At 43.5% G+C, this 22,957-nt stretch overlaps 1 long non-coding RNA gene across 1 annotated transcript in view; it reads right to left on the reverse strand.

The window, feature by feature from the left end:
* LOC118176919 overlaps positions 1 to 22,957 on the reverse strand; it is a 181,201-nt gene that overhangs the window by 20,299 nt on the left and 137,945 nt on the right. Inside the window, exons 9-10 of the long non-coding RNA XR_004755571.1 lie at positions 6,145 to 6,327; positions 4,395 to 4,473 (exon numbers count right to left, since the gene is read on the reverse strand). This is a non-coding gene — a long non-coding RNA (uncharacterized LOC118176919). The remainder of the gene's footprint in view (positions 1 to 4,394; positions 4,474 to 6,144; positions 6,328 to 22,957) is intronic.

The following is a 22,957-nucleotide window of genomic DNA, read 5'->3' on the forward strand; positions in this document are numbered from 1 at the left end:
ATGGCGTTTGAGGGTTAATCTTGTCATCTCCAGATCTTTCTAAGATGCCAGCCAAGCTCATCAGCAGTTTGACTCGGATGTCTTTTGGGGAATCTGGGTTACTCTTTCTGGGAGCGCTGTCCATTTGACAGACAGCAGGCTGTGCTGCCGCAGCCCCATCAGAATCCCCGGCTACGTCTGCTCTTGAAATCTCCAAATTAAACATTTAGAGCTGCAATTAAATCCAGAAGAAAAGAAAAAAAAAGCTGGAAACATGTTTACAGAACTTCATAGCTAATTTATAAACTTTTTTTTTTATTCAAGCTCCCATTTTGTTTAACTACTTTAATTTGTAGAAGGAACACATCTCTGTGCAGGGCGATGGATCAGAATTTGCCCAGGGACAGGTAGTGAAAAATGCAAAAGGCTGAGCTGACATCACCGGGGTAATTTTTGACATGTATCTAGTTTTAAACAGCTGCTCAGAAAATTAGGAACATTTATTTTTTAAAAGTTTGTCACTGTGCGTGTCTGTCACAAGTGTGCTCTTCCACAAGCATTTACCATTTCCTGCAAGAAGAAATTCTGACTGAAAAGCACGAGGTGGGTATGTATGTGTATTTCCTATTCATGCAGATAAGCTGGTACAAACATTCCCCTCTCTGCATCCACGTTTATTTATTTTTTCTTTTTCTTTTTTTCCTTTTTTTTTGTGCTGGAATACAAGAAACACTTTTCAATACAAGCGGCCAAATAAATCCTTGCTAGACACCTTTGCAAGCAGATAGGTTCTCAGATGCTAAGAATAAACATCCACATCCACAATAGTTTTACAGCAAATGTTCTACCTCTGCTGGAGTCAGTGAAGTTCAGGGCTGAATAAAATCCAGTGTGAGTTTTGCTGAAAATAAGTGGCTTCAGTTCACTGTGGTTCATGGGAAGTCTGTTTTGTTTTATGTGAGCTTGCAACCCTTGAATTTCAAGCCTGAAAAAACCTTAGGCAAAAACTAGCAATCAAATCATGTAGAGCCCGCGCACAGTCTGTGGTTTGCAACATAGGTTGACATAAAATTTTAGTGTGGGTTTTCCACCAAAAACTAAACTGAGGTTTGAGTTCATACAAAAAAAAAAGCACAAGAATTATCTGTGCTTCGCATGCCTTGGGGTTTCAGAACATAAGCCTCCACGTTTGCTGGCTCACATGCAGACACACTTTCAAAACAACGTTATTTACAATGCAAACTGCGATTCCAAGAAACATCAGCAGAGTTATCGGGGAATCTGGGATGCACAGTTGTACCACCACCAACTGTAACATCAGGAACAGATTTTCAGCAGGACTAGGATGACAGCGAACACAAACCACTAAAACCAACCTAGGAACATCCCTACAGCGGGTTTGTCTCCTTTCTCCTCCCGGCCTTGACCTACACAGCGGCGCTCGCGCAGCCTCAGCTCTGCACTGTTTCCCCATGCCAACAGGTCCTGACACCACCAGAGTTTTGCTGCTGAGCGTTTCAGCCAGGACCAACGGGCCCGGCTCCGCACACGAGCTGCAGCCCACGGCCGGCACCAGCCGGGAACCCCACAGAGAGGGGAAAGCTTCACCACCCCTCGGCAGGCAGAGCCAGAGAGACGTTGAACGTACCCGTGCCTGCCTGGACTTCAGAAAGCCGCCCCTGGTGCCCGGCCATTTCACAGCTCGCTGCCTGCTCCCCCCCCAGAGCCCCACTGTTTAAATTTCTTATTCAGGACCCTGTGGATTCAGAGCCTCTCCTGGCATCCCCACAAGCTCAGGCTGACGAGAAAACTTAAGTATTTTCCCAGCAGCTCTTATCAGGAAACAATGTGTCAAACAAGACAAAACTAGCTCTCCGTTCTTGGAAGATTTACTACAATTCCCCGTGCGCTCACAGAAGCCATGTTAACACTAACCAGCTACACAGCCACGGAGTGTAAATACCAGCTTCTCTCCCAAGTAAAAAGCCCGATAAACGCTGCCTGCGGTAAGCCCGTGCGGGTTTCTCCATCCCACCCCTCGCACTGTGACAAACATCTCGGTGGGGGGCTGTGCACCGTGCTCTTGCAGACGCGGAGCTGCCGCCCGAGGAACAGGCCCACGGCCGGGGCCTGCCCCGGGGAGCACCTCCCGGCAGCCGCCCCCCAGCGCTGCCGCTGCCCTCCCCAGGGCCCTCCCCAGGGCCGGAACTCATCCGGAGCGGCCGAGGCCGGGGACCAGAGGGGTGCCAGCTCCACCAGTGGCTGCCACATCTGAGGGAGGATGGGACGAGTTTCCAGGGGGTCTGAAGGGAGGCAAATGGGAAAATGATGTAGGTGCTCGCCCGGCACCGACTCTTACACTACTTATAACCCCGTGTGAAGTGACCCCATGAGCGATTGTCGTCTCCTTTAAAAATAAATGCCCGCTGCTAAATAAATAAAATAATTGCATTTTTTTTTTCTGTTCTATGAGATGTCTCCAGCTTCGGTGTTTTGTTGTTGTTGTTGTTTTTTTAATCACATTTTTAGCAGTAAAGCACAAGGGAAAAAGAAGATTAAGGGTTAAATGAAGGCTGATAAAGAAACAAAGCAGAAACTCCTAATCTTGTGTATATCTTGGTTTCAAATCCTTCTGAGATTTGTTTTTTGCTTGAGCACTGGGGTCTTTCTGAATCCAACATCCCTTGTTTACAGCAGCCAGAACAACACTAAATCATGGTCACCCTCATTATGCCATTCAACAGGGCCTAGAACACAGAACCGGGACAGTTTAGGATCCCAAGTCTCCAGGGCAAATTAACTAATGCTATAAATTAAGAAAAACTCCACTCATGCCAGCAGCTACATCTTCCAAAGCAAGCAGCAAACACAGCCCCTAAATACTTTGTTAAGTGCTTGTCTGTACTAGACTGGGGTTGAAGGAATTATGGGTTGATAACGCTGGAATTTATTAGGGACTGGATGGTTTCTGGGCTTGTTAGGAAGCCAGAACATGGAAGCAGAACACGCATCTGGCTGGGGGCATTGGCCAGGGGTGGAGAAGCAGCAACGTGGAACCCACCAAACTGAAACACTCCCATACAGTTCCCCACAGTAAAAAACCATCAAGTCGTCACACGTGGCACCGTCACAGCCCTCAGGGCATGCGGGCAGGGTAAAATGCATCGATGTCTATGAGAAGATGTCCCAGATTTTTGAGCCTAAGGAAGTGAGGGCAGAATTGGACCCAAGGTGCTGCCTGCAGACTCCTGCTCTCCCCCCAGTAACACTGGCACCTGCCCCCGCAGTGTTAGCCTTTTCCCCAGCACATCTAATGGGTTCTTCCACAGTTCACAAAACAACACCTGCTGAAACTTAAGCTATCAGTGCAGGTAACAAAGCCATCACACGGAGAGCATTCATGTTCTCCACCTTGCCAGAGCAAATTACTTTGCTGTTCAGGATAGGTTTTACCAAGCATCTGCGTGGATGTCAAACACTTCCGTTAGGAAGTACACCTGTAACTGGACTGCGCTTAACTGAATCTTTGTGCTAGCTAGACATTTCCAAGGCTTCAGTTGTGTCATATACACATATCTGAGTGGACCTCTATTAGTGCAAGTTTTCTTTAGGAAAAACTCTTTTGTTGTCATTATTTGGGGTGTTCTGCTAAATGTAACAGCCACTGACAATGCAGGACTAGCCTCCTGCAGCTAGTGGAACCCATAAAGTACCTGGAAAAGGAGTAACAAGACAAAAAGATGCATAGTGAACACCCCTTTTTGCCCTGCTTATATATATGCCTCACTTCTGCTTCAGGAAGTACTGCCCAAAGCACACTGCAGCATGGCCTGACCCAGTCAGGTCAAGAAGCCAATTCAGTTACTGGAAATGTCACAGCACTCCATGAGAGCTAATTTTATTGACAAAGAGCTAAATTAGTGCAGGTGTGCTGTGCTGCAGAGGCTTCCAGCACTGTATTAAAGCTAATCTGGGTATGACTGCCAACAGCCCCTGGTTTAGCTTGCTTGGGTCCTGCTGGAAGCAAAACTGCGTATCAAGACCAAATCAACACCAGCAGCTGCCAGCTGCTGGGGTCCCATGCTTTCTCCTAAATTCCCAGTGCAGAACTTCATGCTTTTTTTGTCCTCACTGCCCCTCTTCTGCCCTTTTACCCACCCCCTCTAACTGAGCATTTCACCCCACATCCTTCCTTGCAGCTCCTTGCATCCTTCCCTGATGCCGGAGCCATTGAGTCTGTATCTACAGACAAACCCGGGACCAGACCGCATCGCACCCCACAAGAGAAGGTCCTGGCAAACTGAAGTTACTTTAGGCACAGACAAGCATGGTCAGAAAATAGATGGGAGGCAGGGGTTGCTACTTCATACAGCAACAAACCGCAGCCCCATGACTGCCTGCAGAGAGCTTCTTACCTTGGAGCAGTCTCTAGATGCCAGAGTCTTCAAATGTCATGAGCCGCTGCTCTGTCACTGCTAGATGCTTCCCAGAGCACTGATGGCAAAGGTACTCAAGTGTCACAACTTCTCAAAAATGCTTTTAAACAAGATGCCTCATAATAAATAGGCAAGGACCTGGTATCGTTCCCTGAGATATGGGACAGACAGTATCTAGCTCCTGCTCTGTGCCAGGCAGGGAGGAGATGTTAACCCCAGCCCCTGTGCAGCAGGTGATGCACTAAGCAATTTGTTACCAGCTCTATGCTTGCTTGGCCCAACCTGTTTCACACACACAGGTGCAGACCTCACAGATTGGGACTGACAAATGAGCATTCTTCACAGAAATAATCTATTGTTTCATTCCTAAGCCGCATCAATTTCTTGACTTCAACAGATTTTAAGATCATAAAAAATCATTACAACCTTGTAGGCAGGTTCCTTGCTGGAGCACTGCTTGGTCATGCTTTCAAAACACAAAGAGCTGTCTCAGAGAGGCAGGTTAGCCACAGACTTTTTACATGATCATGGGTGAATCCTATTCCATCTCTTTGCCTCAGTTCCTTATTCTTTCCACAGGAGATCCTGTGAGGGTAAATGCACTGCTGCCTGCAAAACCTGGATGAGGTGCGATTGGGGTACTTCACGAAGATCACTCAAATCATAATCATAGGCTGCTTCAACAACAACAACAACGTAAGGTGGTGATTACGCAAGTAAAGCCTCAACAAGGCAGCACTGTGTGAGCCCTGTGTATAATAAAACAACATAACTCTCAGAATGTCTACCCATCTCTGCAGATGACAGATTTTCGGATTTAGAAGAGTCATATATCAAAAATAAGATCCCTCCTCTGAAGTCCAACCTTGCAGGGCTGAGAAAATACAGCTCTGCTGGGGATTTTGCAAGGGCCAAGAAGTTAGAAAATTACTTCATTTTGTGATGGCTTTGTTTGGGACACCTAATCTCTGAAAATTGCATAAAACTGCATTAAACACGCTTTGCACGCTGTACCGAATATCCATCAAATGATAACAGCTGTCATCATACTGCCCTGCTCTGAATTTGAACCTCAAAACTCTCAGTGAAATAGTGTTTTATCAGAGATATATCTACAGAATACTCCAGACAGAGAAGCTATCAATGTGTAATCATGGTCTGTAAAACAGCTGATGACTTCAGTATGCTTTTGCTACTCTTTAAATAATCCCCAATTCCTCTCAGGAGCATTAAAATCTGTCCTTTGGAAAATAAAGCAAGATACAGTATTAATAAAAAGTTTGAGTGCTGTGCTCAGTTCAGTTGCATTTCTATAGACTGTCACGCGCTCAAAAAACATTAGAGAAGGTTGATCCTCCAGAGACCCTGCCACGATGGCAAAAGAAAGCCTGGGCAATTATGTAAAGGCATCGCGCTCCTGTTTTATTTAGCAGAGAGAGGTTTTTTTTTTTTTCTTACAGCCCTTTTGTGCTCCCAGATGTTTTAATTACTGAGGAAAGGGAGCGGATGATTCTGGCCATATGTCTCCATTCCGCATAAATAAATATTGTCGCCAGCCCAGTTAAGTTTCGCAGAGCTGTCGATGATCCCGCTGACACTAAAGCTGTCGGGCCCGATAAGCATCTTCAATCCTTCAGTGAGCATGCTAATTCCAGAAACACCGAGACTGATATCCCATGAAAATATTCAATCTAGAAACAATTAGGCTCACATTGCTGCAAAATGGTACCTCTAGGAATTTGGGCGCTCGCTTGATTGGAGCCACGAGTCCAAGCTTTAAGTGGAGCCACCGCCGGGAATGAGCAAGGAGGAGAGAGCAGGTGAAACAGTCTCCTCGGAGCTGCAATCTCTGTGCCACGTGTTGAAGCTGTTGTGGGCCACGTTTTCCATTCTCTTGCCCATCCGCACAATCCTGGGGGACAGCAATGTAAGACAGGGATTTAGCTCTGTGTTGCAACTTTTTTGATTAATGCATGCAACATCAACTGTTTTCATTGCAGTGCATCTGGAAATAAACAATGGTCAGGCTTTGTTTGTGCTAGACAGCAGGAAAACACAGTTGCAAACCTTCCCTTCGCAGCTTTCAGCCTAAACAAACAGTCTAATATATCCTTTAGAAAAGGATGTGTAACCACAGGGACGGTGGGGGGCTGCAAACAAGTTGTGAAAGCTGCTAAGCAGAAGGGAGCAATTTAAGAGGGAAGAAATTAGCTAAATTAACTGACAGTGAGGAGGGAGGGAGGCAGGACGGGACAGCCAGTGTCAATGCAAGACTGGGACTTCTCTGCTACATTCACCCAGCACCAAAACTCCCCGGCAATCCTGAAGCTGCAACCTGGGAGCCAGGAGCGGAGGGGCCTCGAGAAGCTACTTCAAAAAGCTGAAGCTACAGGACAACAAATTAAGGTATCAGCAACGTGAGACTCCACACACAGTCCTAATTTCCACAGTCGAGCAAATAGGTCAGAATCTCAGCTCCCAACAGGCCTCCAGCCCCTCGTAGTTGCCTATTTTATAAACTGCCCAGTTGCAGGCAATGTTTTTTGCTTAATGCCTCCTGATTTGGCTCGGTGTTGGCTGATTCAAAGGGGACTCCTGATTCTCATTGACAGTACAGAACCAAAAGCTCTATCTGATGCCACTTGCAAATAAAACCCGAGGACTGAAACATGAATGTAGAAATTAAGAAAAAACGAACAAAGAGAAGGGAAAAAAGATGCAGCTCATCCACTCAACAATCCTGTACTTGTTCTCTAGGCCATGACATTAAAGAAGAACCGGCTCTAAGGAGTACTGACATATGGTACGCGCTTCAGGAGCTGCACTGCCCAAAAGCCAGACTTTATGGACAGAAGATAGGAAACATTAATTTGTTCTTTTATGTGAACCTTTTTCCACCAACTCTTAATTTCATTGCCAAGTCCCTCCAAGATGACACACAAGTAAGACAAGCTGAGATACTAGCACAAACCAGACCGTGCACAATTTCAGGGAGCGAGCCAGGCTATCCAGCATCGCCTCTCGTTAGCAGAATACATGAGGTTGTTCTCAAAGCCAATTACATGTCAATATAAATATCTGAGGATAAACCCAGACGCAAGAGGTCCTTTTTGAAGATATAAAGTCTGAAAGTGCTTAAAATATTTAAATCCTTGGTGAAGTTTGCTTGCAAAAGCAACATTCTGATAGCTCCCACAAACTGAACCACAGCTGAGAGACACAGACAAAATCCGAGCGCTGCTCTTCCACAGGAGAGGAAGAGTTCTCAACAGCTTAAAGCCTGTTCCCACCTATGACTGAAACCACAAAGTAACTAAGAAATTCACAGTTAGGGGCAGCAGTTAATCAAATCTGTCTGAAAAGCAATGCTCTTATGAGCAACGGGATAAAACGTGAAATCTGTACACAACTGGACTTTTACCTTCTTGCAGTGTCACTACCAGTGTGTGCACATAACGATAAAACATAACGATAAAACAAATGGTTTTATGCATAATGCCCAACGATGACTGCCAAATGACTGAGAGTGAACTTAGGAGCAGCATCAGAAATAAATGAATAAAATCCTACCTTTGGCATTAAGCGGTAAATACACAGGAAACGTTAAAATCACTTGTGATCTTGTCTCTAGACTGTGCAGCACTACTCTAAAAATATGGAAGTGTTCAGACAACTGCTAAATGAATCAAATAGAATATTTTGCTTTAGTTTAAAACAACAACATTTACATTTTATTTTTCAGTTGGTGATATTGCGAATGGGAGCAAAATGAGCAGCACTGAAACACTGCAGAGGAAGCTGCTCCTGAGACATTTCTAACACAACCAGAATAGAAAACTCCAGCTGAGATTTCCAGTTCACTTTTGCCAAAAGAATACACTGAGATAAGCATTTAATTTTTATATTTTTTTAAAGGCTTATCCAAAAAAATAGCATATGGAGAGAGAATTATTTTCTGCTGAGCTAAAGCACAGGATGAAAAGTCTGGAAATCTGAATTTTTAATCTTAGTGACAGTAACATTGTATCAAAAGTAAATCAACTGACATTAATAGCTACAGAAGATTTAAGATTAGCTTAAGCAAGGTCAGAATCAGCATGTAGATTCTGGGCCCAGCATTACTACAGACTCCCGTTGTGATCTTGGGCAAAATCCATGTAGTGATGGAGCGATTCCATGGAGTGATTTTAGGAGCCTTGAATTTTAGATGACTACATTAAGCAATCTCAAAGCAAACAACCACAAAAATGTACTTTAAGTGCTCTGAAAATCCCGAGCTTAGCTTTTCTATGATTTAGCTCTCCCACCTTTTAAAAATGATCACCGTTACAAGATGGCCATTTTCATAACAGTGGCATTCTTTAATTCTTTCCTAAAAGCAAATTACTTCAGGATTCTTGGGAGGCACTGGAGAAGCTTAAAATTATATTTAATTTATCCGTACTTCTTCAGATGTATCAATTATCATTAATGTGGGCCAGAAAGATAGAAGATGAACACTTCTGTCAAAGAAAAAGCAAGCCCAACATAAGAAAAATAAGTCATATTCTTTTCCTATCTTGTTGAGCGTTTAGCAAGTCACGGCAAACTCCCCGCACCTCAACTATGACACTTAGAATGCATTTTTACTCCTTCATAAAGCAAATATATAAACACATATACGTATACGGTACATTTCTTGCTCTAAATTGCTGATACAGATTTGTCACATTCAGATTATGTGAGCCACTACATTATTTTATACCTGCACAAGACATATAAATTTACATTTTAAAGCAGGTCATTACTATGACTAATTTCTAAAACTCTTGTTTTTGTGTTTGTTTTTTTTTGTTTGTTTGTTTTTTGTTTTTTTGTTTGTTTTTTCAAATTGTGATTAAAAAAAAGTCCAAACTTCAGTTTGTCATTAGCAAAAAACCTGCTAGCACTCAACATCTCTTGAAGTTGTGAATGCTGAATTCCCAGCCTCAAAAAACAACGTCCTTGCAATCCAGATGTCACAACTCACAAGAGAGTATTCCTAGAAGGCTCCCGGCAAGACTGAGTCAAAAGAAATTGAGAACAGCAGTTAGAAGGCAGTGAAGGGAACCCCCGGTTGTGAGAACAAGCGTACTACAGGTGAAGCATATCAGTGCTTCCAAAACCCAGGCTTAGTGGACCCATGCTGAGTCCATGGGACCAAGAAAGGTAAGGGACAGACATAGTTTTCCCATCCGAAGCTCAGCTCCGAAAGGCTGGGATTTCTCTATCTTTGCACAAAGGGGCATTGAGCCATGGGACAGATATAAATACATTTCAAATACCTTCAGTCATTAACACTTGTGTGTGTGTCCTGGAGCGTGTGAGGATGTCATCATGAGGAACAGTACTTACCCCGTCCTACTATAATGCTTCCATAATGCCTCCTGATGCTCTATCTGCAACGTGTACTTCACCTTCACATCCTGCCTAGGCTCAGAATTTGTGTATCTTCCTATCTAGAAGGTTATGAATCTGTCTAAAAGCTGCCATCAAAAATTATGTCTATAACTTGCATCCCCCCACAGAGGGGTTTCTAATCCAGCAACAACAGCAGTCAAAGATCATAACCGAAGTAGCTACTGTCTTATCACCAGACCACTATCTCTGGGCCCAGCTTAACATCTCAAGAGATGTTGCATGCAACCTAACCCCAGAATACTTCAAAAAGTATCAGAGGAGTGACACCGGGGTGGGGAGTGAAGATTTTTCATATGAATTATGGAAACAGTACAAGCAAAATCCGTTAATAGTACGATAAGAAAGATACAATGGACTCTGAGGGCAATATTCTTTCTTTCTCAGCAGTGTATTTTTTTTTTTTTTGAAACTGCTTTCCTTCAGCAAGATTTTATACCATAAATTGAACTGCATCTCACGGGAGTATCAAGCATAAAACAAACAAAGTAACTGTGCTTTTGATGAGCAAACGACTTCAAAGAGCACTAGCATGTTTATCTTGAACACAGGGTTCCCACCAGAGCACAGATGAACGAAGTTCAGTTTCCAACAGGACAGCTCTCTGCCAGAGCTCAGCCACAAGCATTTAAGAGGGGTGGGGGGAAGCTTTATCATCAACCCAATTTTAGAGTCATCATTTTTTCTGTGTTGCAAGTATGTTTCAGGATGCCACTGGGAGCAGAGTGGATATGGCTCTCTCTTAAACAAACAATAGCTGCCTTCAGGAGGAAGTCTCACAGGAAACAGCCCCACGAGCTTGCAGTGTCTGTGCCCTAACACCTGCCAGTCCTCGTGGGCCCCCACTTTGCCTAGAGCTACGCGAAGTGCCTCAAGTGTAGATCTACACCCAGAATGAAACTTCAGGCATTAGCTTCAAAACCAAAGCTCATTAGTATGTTTGACTAAATGACATTCTGTATTTCCATGAGCTTAAAATCTCTTTATTTCAACAACAGGTACTGAAATCTCAATAGAACACAGCAAAATATCACTCAAATGTCTCCAGAAAATGGACATGTGAATTGTGAATTAAGGAAACGCTGTCCATCTAAGCAAAATTCTGTCCTAGCCCTGTTCTATGACCTATCTTTTCTGAGGTACCCAAAAGTTTCAGGAAGTTCATACAGAAGAAAGTCATGAACTTATCCTCGTATCTGTGAGTCTGCAGTCGGATTGCCCTACTCATATTGTCAGCTATTTCTTTGCACAAAGAAGGGGTAGAAGTAAGGGTAGAGACGGTTCTCATCCCGTGATTCTAGAACAAGGACATAGATGTGCAATGTTACTCTACTAGTGCAATGCAGGGAAAGGTAGTAAGAGCTTAGCGTATGACATCAAGGACAGGATCTTCTCACAGGGCCACAAAACTACTCTCTGAAGAGGTAGACATAGTTATCTTACAACTCTTGTAGGAAAGAATTCATGAGGAAGCTGAGGTTTTGTAAGAAGCTGATGGCAAGGAGCTCTTTTTAATTATTCTCCAACTCGCTGACTCCACCTTCATCAGAATATATTAAATAAAATGTATGGATGCTGGAGACTGGAATGCTGCAGTTCATAACTACAATTAACCACTATTAATTAATAGCTGAAAGATAAATGAGCCATGGGATCCATTTATTCCTGGGTTGGGAGTATTTAAATTCACAGTAGGATGCCAGCCCATTTTTCACAGCAGTGAATTAAAGGAAGTGTGAATCAAAGCTCAGTGCTGTAAGTTACCGGAGACGTTTTCAGATCTGTTTGTTTCTTATCATTTAAATGGCAAAAGAAGAGAAAATGACAGATGCACCGAAATTTCACTGGCAGAACAAAGAGAAAATGATTGTAATTCCCATTCAGAGAGATGGGGTCTGGATCTCACACATTCCCCTCTTCTTACCCAGTTCCATCTCTTTAGTGTGGACAAGGAAGATGATTTCCTGAAACTGTGCGATGCAGGTGTTACTCTACTCTCAGTTTACCTGGAGCCCGAAATGCCGAAGTACTCCTGGACGATAAGACAGTTTGCTCAGCATGCAAGCAACATGTTCAAGAAAACACTCATGACCTTGCTTACTTCTCTGTCCAAGGACATATCCTGCCTGAGATGGATTCTTAAAATTCAGCCAAGACTGGTTTCACCCTCTATTGTCTACTTGTGCTTGGAAAATCCCATCCAAGTCTTGCAGTAAAACAACACGGGTACTTTCCATTACTTCTCCAGGAGAGTTAAAATGTGAATTTTCTCAGAATATGTTCCAAGATGATGACGTTCTTTCCAGAACTGTAAGGAAGATTGTCATTTAAGCCTCAGTGGAGCAATGATTAACATCACTATTAGCAACTGATTTGATAACAGCCTCAGGCTTGTACAGGCTAAGAAAGCAGAGCCTACCTGCCCAGGTTGGAAAAGCCAAGTGAGGTTGTCACGTTCCCTGGCTGCTTACAATGGAAAGGGACTGCCCAATGAATTATCTTGTAGCAATCTCAAAGAGCTGGTTTCTATTCTCCACCTGAGAAAAGTGTTACAAGGATAAATGATGACTTCTGTTAATGTGATAGTGTGAGTTCTGAAGTAGAGACATGACTGAACCTTGGAAGATCTGAAATTCAGGTTCTTTCCTATATTTTCTGTTAAAAGGCTATCTTTCCAAACTGGAGTTCAATAAGCACTGGAATTCATGTGCTATGAAAACTCCAGTATTTTTCATTCGATTGCCCTTCTTAGTTCAGACAAAAATATATTTGTCAAGGGGAAAGGGGTAGAGCAGAAAGTTCCAAATTATTTTCTTACTGGAGAGCATAGAAATACTTTACTTTGTTAATAACATTATTTTAATATTCTTATACGATGTGGATCTTCTTCAAACCTTATAATACCTCACAAAAGGAGTTCAGTGCTGCATGGCTCCCATTCTCCTTAAAGGGACCTTTACACATCCTTCTTAAAAATCTTTGATTTTGAAAAAAACGTATTTTCTACCAAAAGGCCTTCAGCAGGAAGCTCCTGAACAGTTTTCTTTCTAAAGCACCAGTCTGGAAAAGAATCTCCAAGTTCTCAGAAAAGCAGGTTCTCCTGCAAGGTTTTTATCCCATGCTTCCTTTAAGATCAGAAACACCAGAATCCTTTGCAGTATTTTGACTCTTCAGTTCTCCAAAACCAACATTCAGAGAAGTATGAAATTGAAAAATATTTATGGATAAATATGGCTACCTTTTACTTACCTGAAAAACTTTCCAGCACCAGATTTAAATAAAGATTTGAGATTGTTCTTCTTGCAAGAAAGCCCTCGTCTTGTCCCTACTCCTTGACATTATAACATCTTCTCAACGTCTAAGAATTTTGTGGTGGTAAAACACGTCAATGATAAAGCCTTTAAGAAGCCAGGACATAGTTTTTACTCTTACAAAGCCGTCATTGATTCCAAATAATCTTAATGTGAGTTACAACACAGTGATAAAGGACTTAAGTATTCCCCACTGATCCCCCAATAATACACAGATGTTATCAATTCATGCAGGAAATACCCAATCTGCTCATTTGTTATTTGTATGCAATGAAAATTGAGGAATATGCATTTAATTACTGGTGTGAATCCTCAAAAGAGTATGGTTTCATTAACACTAGACCCATCACACAATGCATTCTTCCCACAGAAAATAAAATAAAATAACATAAAATAAAAAAACAATACCCCCTGCCCTAGTATCACAAAACCAAAACAGGAATTATTTTGTCAGAAGTTATTTTTCTATAAAGATAAAAATGTGGAAATAAAAAAGAAATCAGATTTCACTATTAATTAGAGTAGCATGTTCACAAGAAAACAAAAAGCATGCGGTTAAAATAATTGGGCCATAAAGCCTTTTGGCTGTGAGAAATGACTTTCTGTTTTCAGCCACGGCACTCCAGCAGGCAGCGTGAAACCAGGACTTCTCCCAGGCTGAAGAACCAAGCCCAGAAAGAAGAGCTCCATTTTTGCTTATTACGCATTTGTTCTTTGCTGAATACTTACAGTGCATACAAATACGTTGTTTTAATGCAGATGGGTATGGGCTGTACGTGCCAGAAAGGGGTCTTGCTACTCCAGCTCTCTGCCATAGGGCTGCATGAGGAACTCAAGTGGCATCCCTGCCAGAGCGTGGAAGGAAGGAGCAGACCCTAAGGGAGTTAGGGTGAGGCTGGACCCTGCAGCTGGCTGCAGGGGGCCAGGATATCGCTGCTGTTGTGCTCCTTGGGGACCGGGCCAGGCTGTTCCTCCCTGGCTGCAGTGACCCCTCTGAGCTCGGGCCTGCAGGGCAGAGGCTGGCCCTCAACAGCCCCGTTCTCGCCCAGTTTAAGGAGCCATGTCTGTCACCACCTCACAGCCGACGTGCAAGGAAGGGTTCAGCTAAAGAGACTGGGAAACACTGCCCTGTTGAAGGCAAAATGCCCCCACATTAGTAGAGAAGATAAACAGAGCGGTTGATAGCACTTTTTGTACCTATAGTTCGTGGCTATCTTAGGCCACATTCTGCCATGCTGGTTGGAGACAGAGACCAGAGCTGCTTCCTGATTCTGTTTTTATCCAGTGAAGTAAGAATACACCCATCTGTAGTTTCTAACCCCACAAGAAGCTGTGAGCATCGCTTCATGTTGGTAGAACCTTATAGTTGGAGCTTGCCTCTCCTCTGACCCTGAGCCACTGAAACCCCACTTCTGAGCTGCAGCACGGAGAAGAAATACAAACTAATAGCATTAGAGACCATTAACCCAGAACACAATTCTCTTCACGAAACACACAGGACAAGACAATGTTAAAAGGACACAACTAAACACACTGGTGTTCATTTTTAACCTCATTGCCTTACCTCCAGTAGCACAACCAAATGTAATTACAGCCAGCAGCAAAAGGAAAAGCAAGATCAGAGACTCAATCCTGATTAAAATAAATAAATACTGAAAATATAGAAAGCATATGGGCACTGAAGAGCAGCATATGGATCACGTCCTGAAGTACAAGGCCTACCATATGCTTACAGAGCCTGGTTCAAAGGAAAACCTCGCTCCCTCCTCCCGATGTCTTTGGCTAGGTCATGAATCAGCTGCCTCCCAACATCTTGTGCCATTGGGCAAGTTTGCTTTTGAATAATAAAGCAAGTTTCAGCTCAGCATGGGGAGAATCCCAGGTAGAAAATGGACAGATGGCTGGTCCTAGTTAAGCAGGCAGAGACGGAGACGAAGCATTCCCCTTTGCCTTCTCTCAGACCAACCCGTTCATTGTGTCCTACACCAGCTGTATGTATCTAACCCTCTTTACCTTCTGTTTCCTTAAGAAAACAGTTCTTAATTTTTTTGACCTCCTGTGTTGACCTGCCAGCCCTGCAGGGAATGCTAATGAGCTGTTAACATTGCTTGGGATATGGCATCTGACCAGTTTGCAGAGTTCTTCAGCCTCTTCCTACCAAAGCTCCCATTTTTTCATGCCTCACTGGCCCCAACCAACCCCATCTGCCTGTAGATGTCTAGCATATGTTACGTGCCTGGCACTGCCCTGCAGGAAACGATGCCTTGCAGCTCTTCCAGTGTCTGGCATATGATAAGGACAATTTAGATAGCAATCAAGGAACAGGATTGCTCAAGTGTGGGGCTAGAAGAGGAAGAAGGAGACAGTGATGACTGGGCCCAGAAGAGAGGATTTCCTGCCATACTACAACTAGGGTGATGAAGGGAAGAGATAGACCATCCTAGGTGAACGCAAAGCTCATTCTGAGAACTAAAAAAGAGTCAGGAAACACTAAGGTCTGCACCACCGTATGAATTCCACAGACATCATATATGAAATGTATTTGTAATTATCAGTTGTGTCAGTATGATCAAGGGGAGCAAAGACAAAAGCTCCCTGCTCAGAGAGGCTGACTGTCTTCAACAGATTGGGCCAGGGAACCACGCAGGGACTTGGCTTTTTCTGCACACAGGAGCAGTGTGTGCTCCAGGCTAGTAGTTGCTGCTGACAGCAGCACTGATGCTAGCCAGCTGCGGGGCTATCGCATCTCCTCACCCGCAGCCAGCAGTCCCCAGGGAGATGGGGGCGAGGGCTGAGGCATAAGCTGACCATATGTCCAAGCAGCTCGGGGGAAGGAAGGATTCCTGTCCCGGTGGCTGCGCAGAGAACACAGGCTGCCCAGGGAAGGTCTCTCTTCCTCTGGCTGTGGCACAGGGCAATATTAACTCCCATTTCACCTACTTAGCCAGCACACACTGTGGCAGAGCCCGGGTGTCGCTGGGTCTGTCTTCCTACCAAGAATGGCTTTTCACTTCAGCTTACCCCAGGACTGTCAAATCTCAGCATTCAAACAATCAGGACTGGGGACTTAAAGGATGAAGCTAATCTGAAAAACATTCCATTTTAAACTGATAGTCATCTTTTTGAGTTCTAAATCATTATTTTTGATCAAGTTTCTAAATTTCTTCCTCCATCTGGGAGGGCCAGATATTCACCTAGGTCTAGCATGCCAAGAACTCTGGCTTTAGCAAAAATACTGACAAAACCCAGGTAAGACGGACACATTTAGCCACGTCACCAGCTGGTTATTAGGATAATGTTAATGCTGATGTGGGAAAACTTGCTTTTCCTGCAATATCCTGTGGAATCAAATGTCTTTAAGTGTGCATTAACTTGGGGGGAGGGGTATTATTATTTCATATCCTTGTTTATTTTGGAGTTGTTCTTGTAAGGGAAAAAAAAAAGACAGATGGGCAAATAAGGACAGCAATGGAAAAGCTAAAAGCCTCAAGCTTAATCACTTCTATTAAAAAAAAATAAAAATAAAAAATGCTCAAAGCATGAACAGCCATAGCTGACACCAGGAAGAAACTCCATATTTGAGACTTTGGACCTTGGAGATATGTTTGGAGAGAACTAGCCTTCAGAACACAGCTCAGCACTCGAGCATCTTTCTACCTCTGAGTTCAGCACTTCATTCTTTCTGGAGAAGAGTGTTTCCTTACCCTTCCTTACCCTTGCTAAACATTTTGCTGTACAAGGTGCTACTCAAGCACACAGAACAATGCCCATTCCTCTTTACAGAGGGATTTGCCTTCTTCACATCCTCAGGCACAGCTAACCAGATTGCCTTCACATACCCACCAAAGTTAGCAAAAGGAAAAGCTCCAAGACAGCCAACAAAAACAAAGCATGGTGAGGGGAAGGTAACTTACAGCTTCAGTGCTATGGAAATTAATCCCTTAGGAAAGGTAAAGCGGGAGCAGAGTTAAAAATTTTGACACAGAAAGTTCACTACTTTATCACATTCCTCCTTTGGGATTACATTTTCCACACATTTGAGACTGTTTCACAAAGTGCATTGTTCTCCTTTTTAGGAAACTAGCGTAGTATAAAATAGTACAAATCTGACCAATTGCTACTAATTAGAAATAGCAGCTTGAAGCATTATGCTTTAATACACTGGTATATGGAATATAACAACCCGATCTCCACTTCCTGCCCAGATCAAAACTCTAGACAAATCCTCATTTCCAATCACATACGATTAATTGGAAACAAAGCCAGAAGCTCAGATAATTATGCAGAACATGCAAGTTTTAAAGGGAATGGAATTAAAATGGAATTTTTCTAATTCCATTCTTAATAACTAACAAATTATACCAAAAGCATAGCTAATGTTGCCACGTCTAACCAGTGCTAGGTGTTCAAAACAGATTAACACGCAGGTCTCCCAGTGCTGTGCTCACCTGCTGGCAGTAAATAAAAAAACACCGTTTATTAAACCAAGTGCTTCAGTTTAATTTTGCATCAAATGTTACATTTATACTCAAAAAGTAAATGTTTATTGTGAAACAAAAGACTAAGGGTATAAAACCTTAATTGTAACTAACTAGTCCACATTTTCTTGTCTGTTTTTGACTACTATAAATTTTCACAGATTATCTCTCCTGTCCAGGATAAAACCCATCATTTACTTAAAGTTATTGAGTAACTTAGTCTGAATGTAAAATACGTGATAGGATGATGTAGCTTTATCTGCGTCTTGTCCCCTTTGTCAAATGTAAAGAGGAGAGGTACATAGTGCCAGGGAGAGCATTTAACTGCACATTTGGAGTTCTGGCTATTACTTTCAGTTTTGTTGAAAACTTGTCCTTTTACCTTGTAGGAACAAAACATTAACCTTGTCATCAAATCCAAATCCTAACTAAGCTACCAAACAGGATATTGCAGCAGCCGATTACATTGACTTTCAGATTGTCAGAAGGAAGAGGGTGCAGAAATGCATTAGTGTTTGTGAATTACGGATTGTATTTTCACAGACTGACTTCCCATGTTTAGATCCCCCTGCACTCTGGAGGTGTGAACATCTGCATATACCTAATACAGCAAAGAACAGACGTTCACATTTCAGTTTGAATCCCAAGGGGTAAAGCTACATAAAAATATGTGCTTGTCAAGTAGAGGCATAAGGCATAAGAAAAATAAGCATGTAATTTAGAAGCAGCAGCAACAGAGGTTTAATATGTCCACATGAAAACTTAGTTCAAGTGAAGGATCACTTCATAACGATACCTATTTATGAAATAAAGTTGTTTTGTCAGTGAATCCACATTTCCCTGTTGCCTAGATAACCAGATAAAACACAGTTAGAGCAGTCCTACGGACTGTGCTCTGATGTGAACTTCAAAAATCTGAGGTTTGCATCAAGAACCAGATTCAATCAAGTAACAGCAAAAACACTGCACAAACAAGAGAACCCAAGCTTTTCTCAAACAAAGAAAAGAGTGCATTGATAGAGGAAGAAATATCAATTGTTAATGATTTTCTCTTGGAAAGCTCAAGATTGGCAAAAGATGCCAACTCCCTGAAGTTAATTTGTGGTTCAAGAGGGAGCGCGCGTTCCCGTGCGCAGGGAGCACAGGGCGTCCCGCGTAATTCTGGTTAGGAGTGGCTGGGCAGGAGCCAGGCCTGGATTATCTCAAACTGATAGAGAAAGTACACATGTTTAGAAAGAAGAGCAAGTGCCAAATATGCAGTTCCTCGCTTCCATAAAACATAAGGTGTTTTATTTCTGCATCAGATGTTTCAAACACAATTGCCTTCTATTAAGTTTCAATGTAAACCACTTTGCTTTCCTAATGTAGCATGAACTTTAACTGTGGCCATTTCAGAGACATTACATGGATACCATATCTCCAAACAAAAAGCTACACATTTGCTGTCTCTCTGAAAAATATTTTTTTCCTTTTGTGCCTCACCCTGTCGAAACCTGGAGGTTTTTCAGCTTTTTAGCTCTTCTATATCTGTACATATGTTAGAGCAATTTTCCCAAATATTTATTATAAATATTATGTTCTTATTAGTAGATAGCCAAAAAAAAAAAAAAAAAAGAGTGTTGGCATTGTTTTGTTTTATAGGACACAAATAGGAAAGAGCTGGAATAACGTGCTAACCAGAAGGCATTTACCAGCTGACGGTAAGCGTCGCATGGACGCCGATTTCCCTTCCTTGCGAAGTGCAGCTCGTCGAGTGCTGTTGGCAGCAGGCAGGGCACTTGTGTTAGAATACTTCGGGCAGAAGACTCATTGTTCTGCAGTCACGACAATCACAGGAATATGCATCGTATGCATTACTGATCAAAAAGAGGGACAGTTTAAAGGATTTCTTTTAATCAGGCAATGAGAAAGGCTGCTGATTAGTTGGCTGCTTCTGGCTCACAGGCTAAAACCTGATCACAGGTTTCTAACAGCAAATTATAGGTAAAGCCAAGGAAAAGTCAGTAATTTCAGCTGGCGAGGGTTCATGGGACTCCTTTCTTCAGTTTTGATTCATAAGCAACTTTGTGCAGCCCAAGTTCCAGGTTTGCAATTCAAAACCTTACAAGCGAAAGCTGAATGCCCTGTTTCCTGTCAAGGAAAAAAGCACTGCACATTCCTCCTGAGGGCTCTGGTGACAGTCACTTCGGGCTTGGACCTACAGTTCCTGCTAAACTCTGGCCCACGTTTTGCAGGTTGTGTTTTGCCTGCTCTTTTTCATACAACTAATCCCATTCCTTCCTCAAGGAACCAAAGAGAAACTGATCTATAATAAACTTCTACAAGGGCCCTACTTTAGGAAAGTAAACAGAAGAAGGGAAAAAATAAAAAAGAAAAATGAAAAAAGAAAAAAAAACCCACAACCTTATCCTGAAAACTGTTCTTCTCTCTTCCACCGAACGTCTCATCCTTCCCACTAGAGCAGAGCTCTGGGATCACCACCAGCCCGGCTGAGGGTGCCCGCGGGACGCTCAGGTTTCCCCAGGCTGAGCCTCTGCGTCCTGCCCGCTCCAGGCTCGGTCACCCAGAGGACATGTGTGCAGATGCAACAAGCCTGCAGTGCAAATATTTCTCAGCCTCAGTGTCCAGAGCCTTTACAGGGATCTCCAAATCAGCCAGCTGACCCAGAACTGACCAAAAAGTGGCCTGAAGGTATTCAGGAGCAAACAAGACCTCTAAAACAGTATTTATAGCCTCTTTAGAGGAAGAAAGACCTGCTGATAGGATACACCCGAAGTGTTCTTGACCTCTGAACTAGGCTCTTCCAACGCAGCCCCTATCAAAGAGCACAGGGAAACAACGTCCCGTCTTCGGCGTCCGCACCAGCTGCGAGAGCACACAACAAGGAAGCCCACTGCGCGCAATGGATGAGGTGTGAAATTAGTTCTGTCATCTCCGCACACACCACAGTGAATCAGTCCTTCCTGAGGGCTTCAGCAGATCAACATTTCCACTTGTTTAATTTGAGATCGAGGCGAGAGCACGCAGCACCCTGCCTCACCCTTCTCCATCGCGCCAAGCGGCTGAAATTACACCAGGGCTGAACAAACCCCCCAGGAGAAGAGATGGAGACTCGGGGGGTGGGAAGAAATGACCACTTCACCTTTTGCTGCTTTTAGTGGATTCTAATTAGGAATCTGGCAGTGCCACCCCCTCAGCGGGAAGCCCACATTATTAACGCTGGCATCAAAAGCAAGCCGACTGCAAGCTGCAGGAGCGGCTGCCGAACTGGCACAGCCTTCCCTCCCGCTCTTGGCCGAAACACCGCAGCAGATGTCTGAAGGGTTGGTGTTTCTTTCCCCATCCCCCCCACCCCCCTCCTGCACGACCTTATGCCAGAGATTACATGTACGAGTGCCAAGGTAAAGGTTCCCAATGGGTCAAAGAAACATCCTTAAGAAGGGCTTGCTTCGAAACGTCTCTGCTCCCAACCGGTACAGCGGGGCTGCGGAGGAGCGCACAGTCTGGTGGGGGGCACAGAGAAACGTATAAGCATTCAGCTGTAATTATAGTAATCTGGTATAGTCAGTGCAAAAAAACAATGGCCTTTCCTCTCTTGTTATTCTGAATCATTTGTAGATGTTCATGTTTTAATCATATTTTTCCACATGAATCAATATGAGAGAGAGAACGACAGAGAGATAATTACGTGTGCCGAACAAATATTCCACCTAACGGAGGCTGTGCTGGGAAGGGCTGCTTGTAATTAATGAAGTACTGCCACATACTTGTCAAGTGCAACCAGCTCTTTAAGGGCAAGCCATCATTTCAAATTCTGAGCTCACTGAAATTTAACGAAATTGGAAAGAAAATAATAAAGTTGTGCAGCATCTCTCGCAGCACCAGGCTCCGAGGAGCGAGCACAGGAGCTCTGCACCTGGAATGCAAAGCTGCCCGGTGCCCAGTTGCACTGGGAATGCAAAGCACGGCCTCAGCTCTCTCAAAGCGTGATCAAGGGGGCATAACCTTCCCCAGGAGATGTGGAATTACAGGCCAGTGTTAGGATACCATGGCTGAAATGCAAAAGGTTTATTTAAACTCAGTTCTCTCTGTCAGAAAGTCTCTCTTCGCTCACGCCGAGGAAAATCAAGTGAAATCTCCAAAGTGCTGAGTGGGATTTTTGAGGATCCCCATTGTAGAAACACCTGACCAAGACTTTTCTGGATCCAGACCTGAGCAGAAAAACAAACCAACCAACCAACCCCACACTACCAAAACCAGCATTCCTTTTGCACACAGGTCCTGGAGCGAAGCAGGTAAGTGACACCCTGATCTCCCAGAAGTCTGAACCAGCACCCCAAACCCGGGGCTTTCCAGTCCCTTCCTGTTGGATTTAACTCCCAGCATTCAAATGAATGTTTTAATCACAACGGCACAGCAGCGAGCTTCTAGCTTGAATTATAATACTCCACCAGCTCAATGTGCCAAAAACACTTCCCTCCTTTCCCTTTCCATACTAGTTCTCCTGTTTCTCAGCTTTTAAATACCCCCTTGTTCTTTCTAGGCATTCATTGTGCAACACAATTTATTTCTGCAACACATCATTACAGCAATAGAAGTGTGAGAGTAGGTGGGGACAGCAGACAAGTAGAGGTGTGAAAGGGTGGTAACATACTAAGTGCCGCAGTGAGCCACCAGTCAACACTTCAAGGTTTCAAAAGAAGGGGGGAAAGGAGGGGAAGGGAAAGAAATGTATCTTCATGGGCTTTATGAAGTTTCAGGAATATTAGGGAGCTCTTGTGCAAGGCCTACACTGCCTTACAGAGCCAGACACACAACGCACTTCAGTTAGCCACAAAGAAAAGACAGACCTCTCCATATGCCAATACCAGCACTCCACCATCTACCCATACAGGGACGTAGCCCTCTCTTTATCTCCTTTCTTTTTGCAAAGCTTCTTTCTTGACAAGAAGGAAATATTGTTTACAAGGGGGAAAAAATGCCGTTTCACACATGCATCCAAAATAGCATTCCCAGACGCAAGATAAAGGCACTAAAAAGTGTAGGGAAGCACTCTTACATTTTACACCCGTTGTTTTTCACTGCAAATTTTGTTAGCATCATTTTTCCTTCCAAACCATTCAATAGCATCATTAATTTTATTGGGGGGTGGGAGTGAGATTTGAAGGGCCTGAAATGCTCTCTTGCCAAGCAGTTCTAAGCCATTCAGGGAGAAAATGCAGCTTAATACAACGGCTACGGATTCAGTGAAAGATTTGTACAGAAACAGTGCACCATCAACCTTAATTTCTGTGGGTGTGATGAAACCCTACTCTTA

This window comes from Oxyura jamaicensis, chromosome 20, assembly GCF_011077185.1.
Source record: "Oxyura jamaicensis isolate SHBP4307 breed ruddy duck chromosome 20, BPBGC_Ojam_1.0, whole genome shotgun sequence".
Lineage (NCBI taxonomy): Eukaryota > Metazoa > Chordata > Aves > Anseriformes > Anatidae > Oxyura > Oxyura jamaicensis.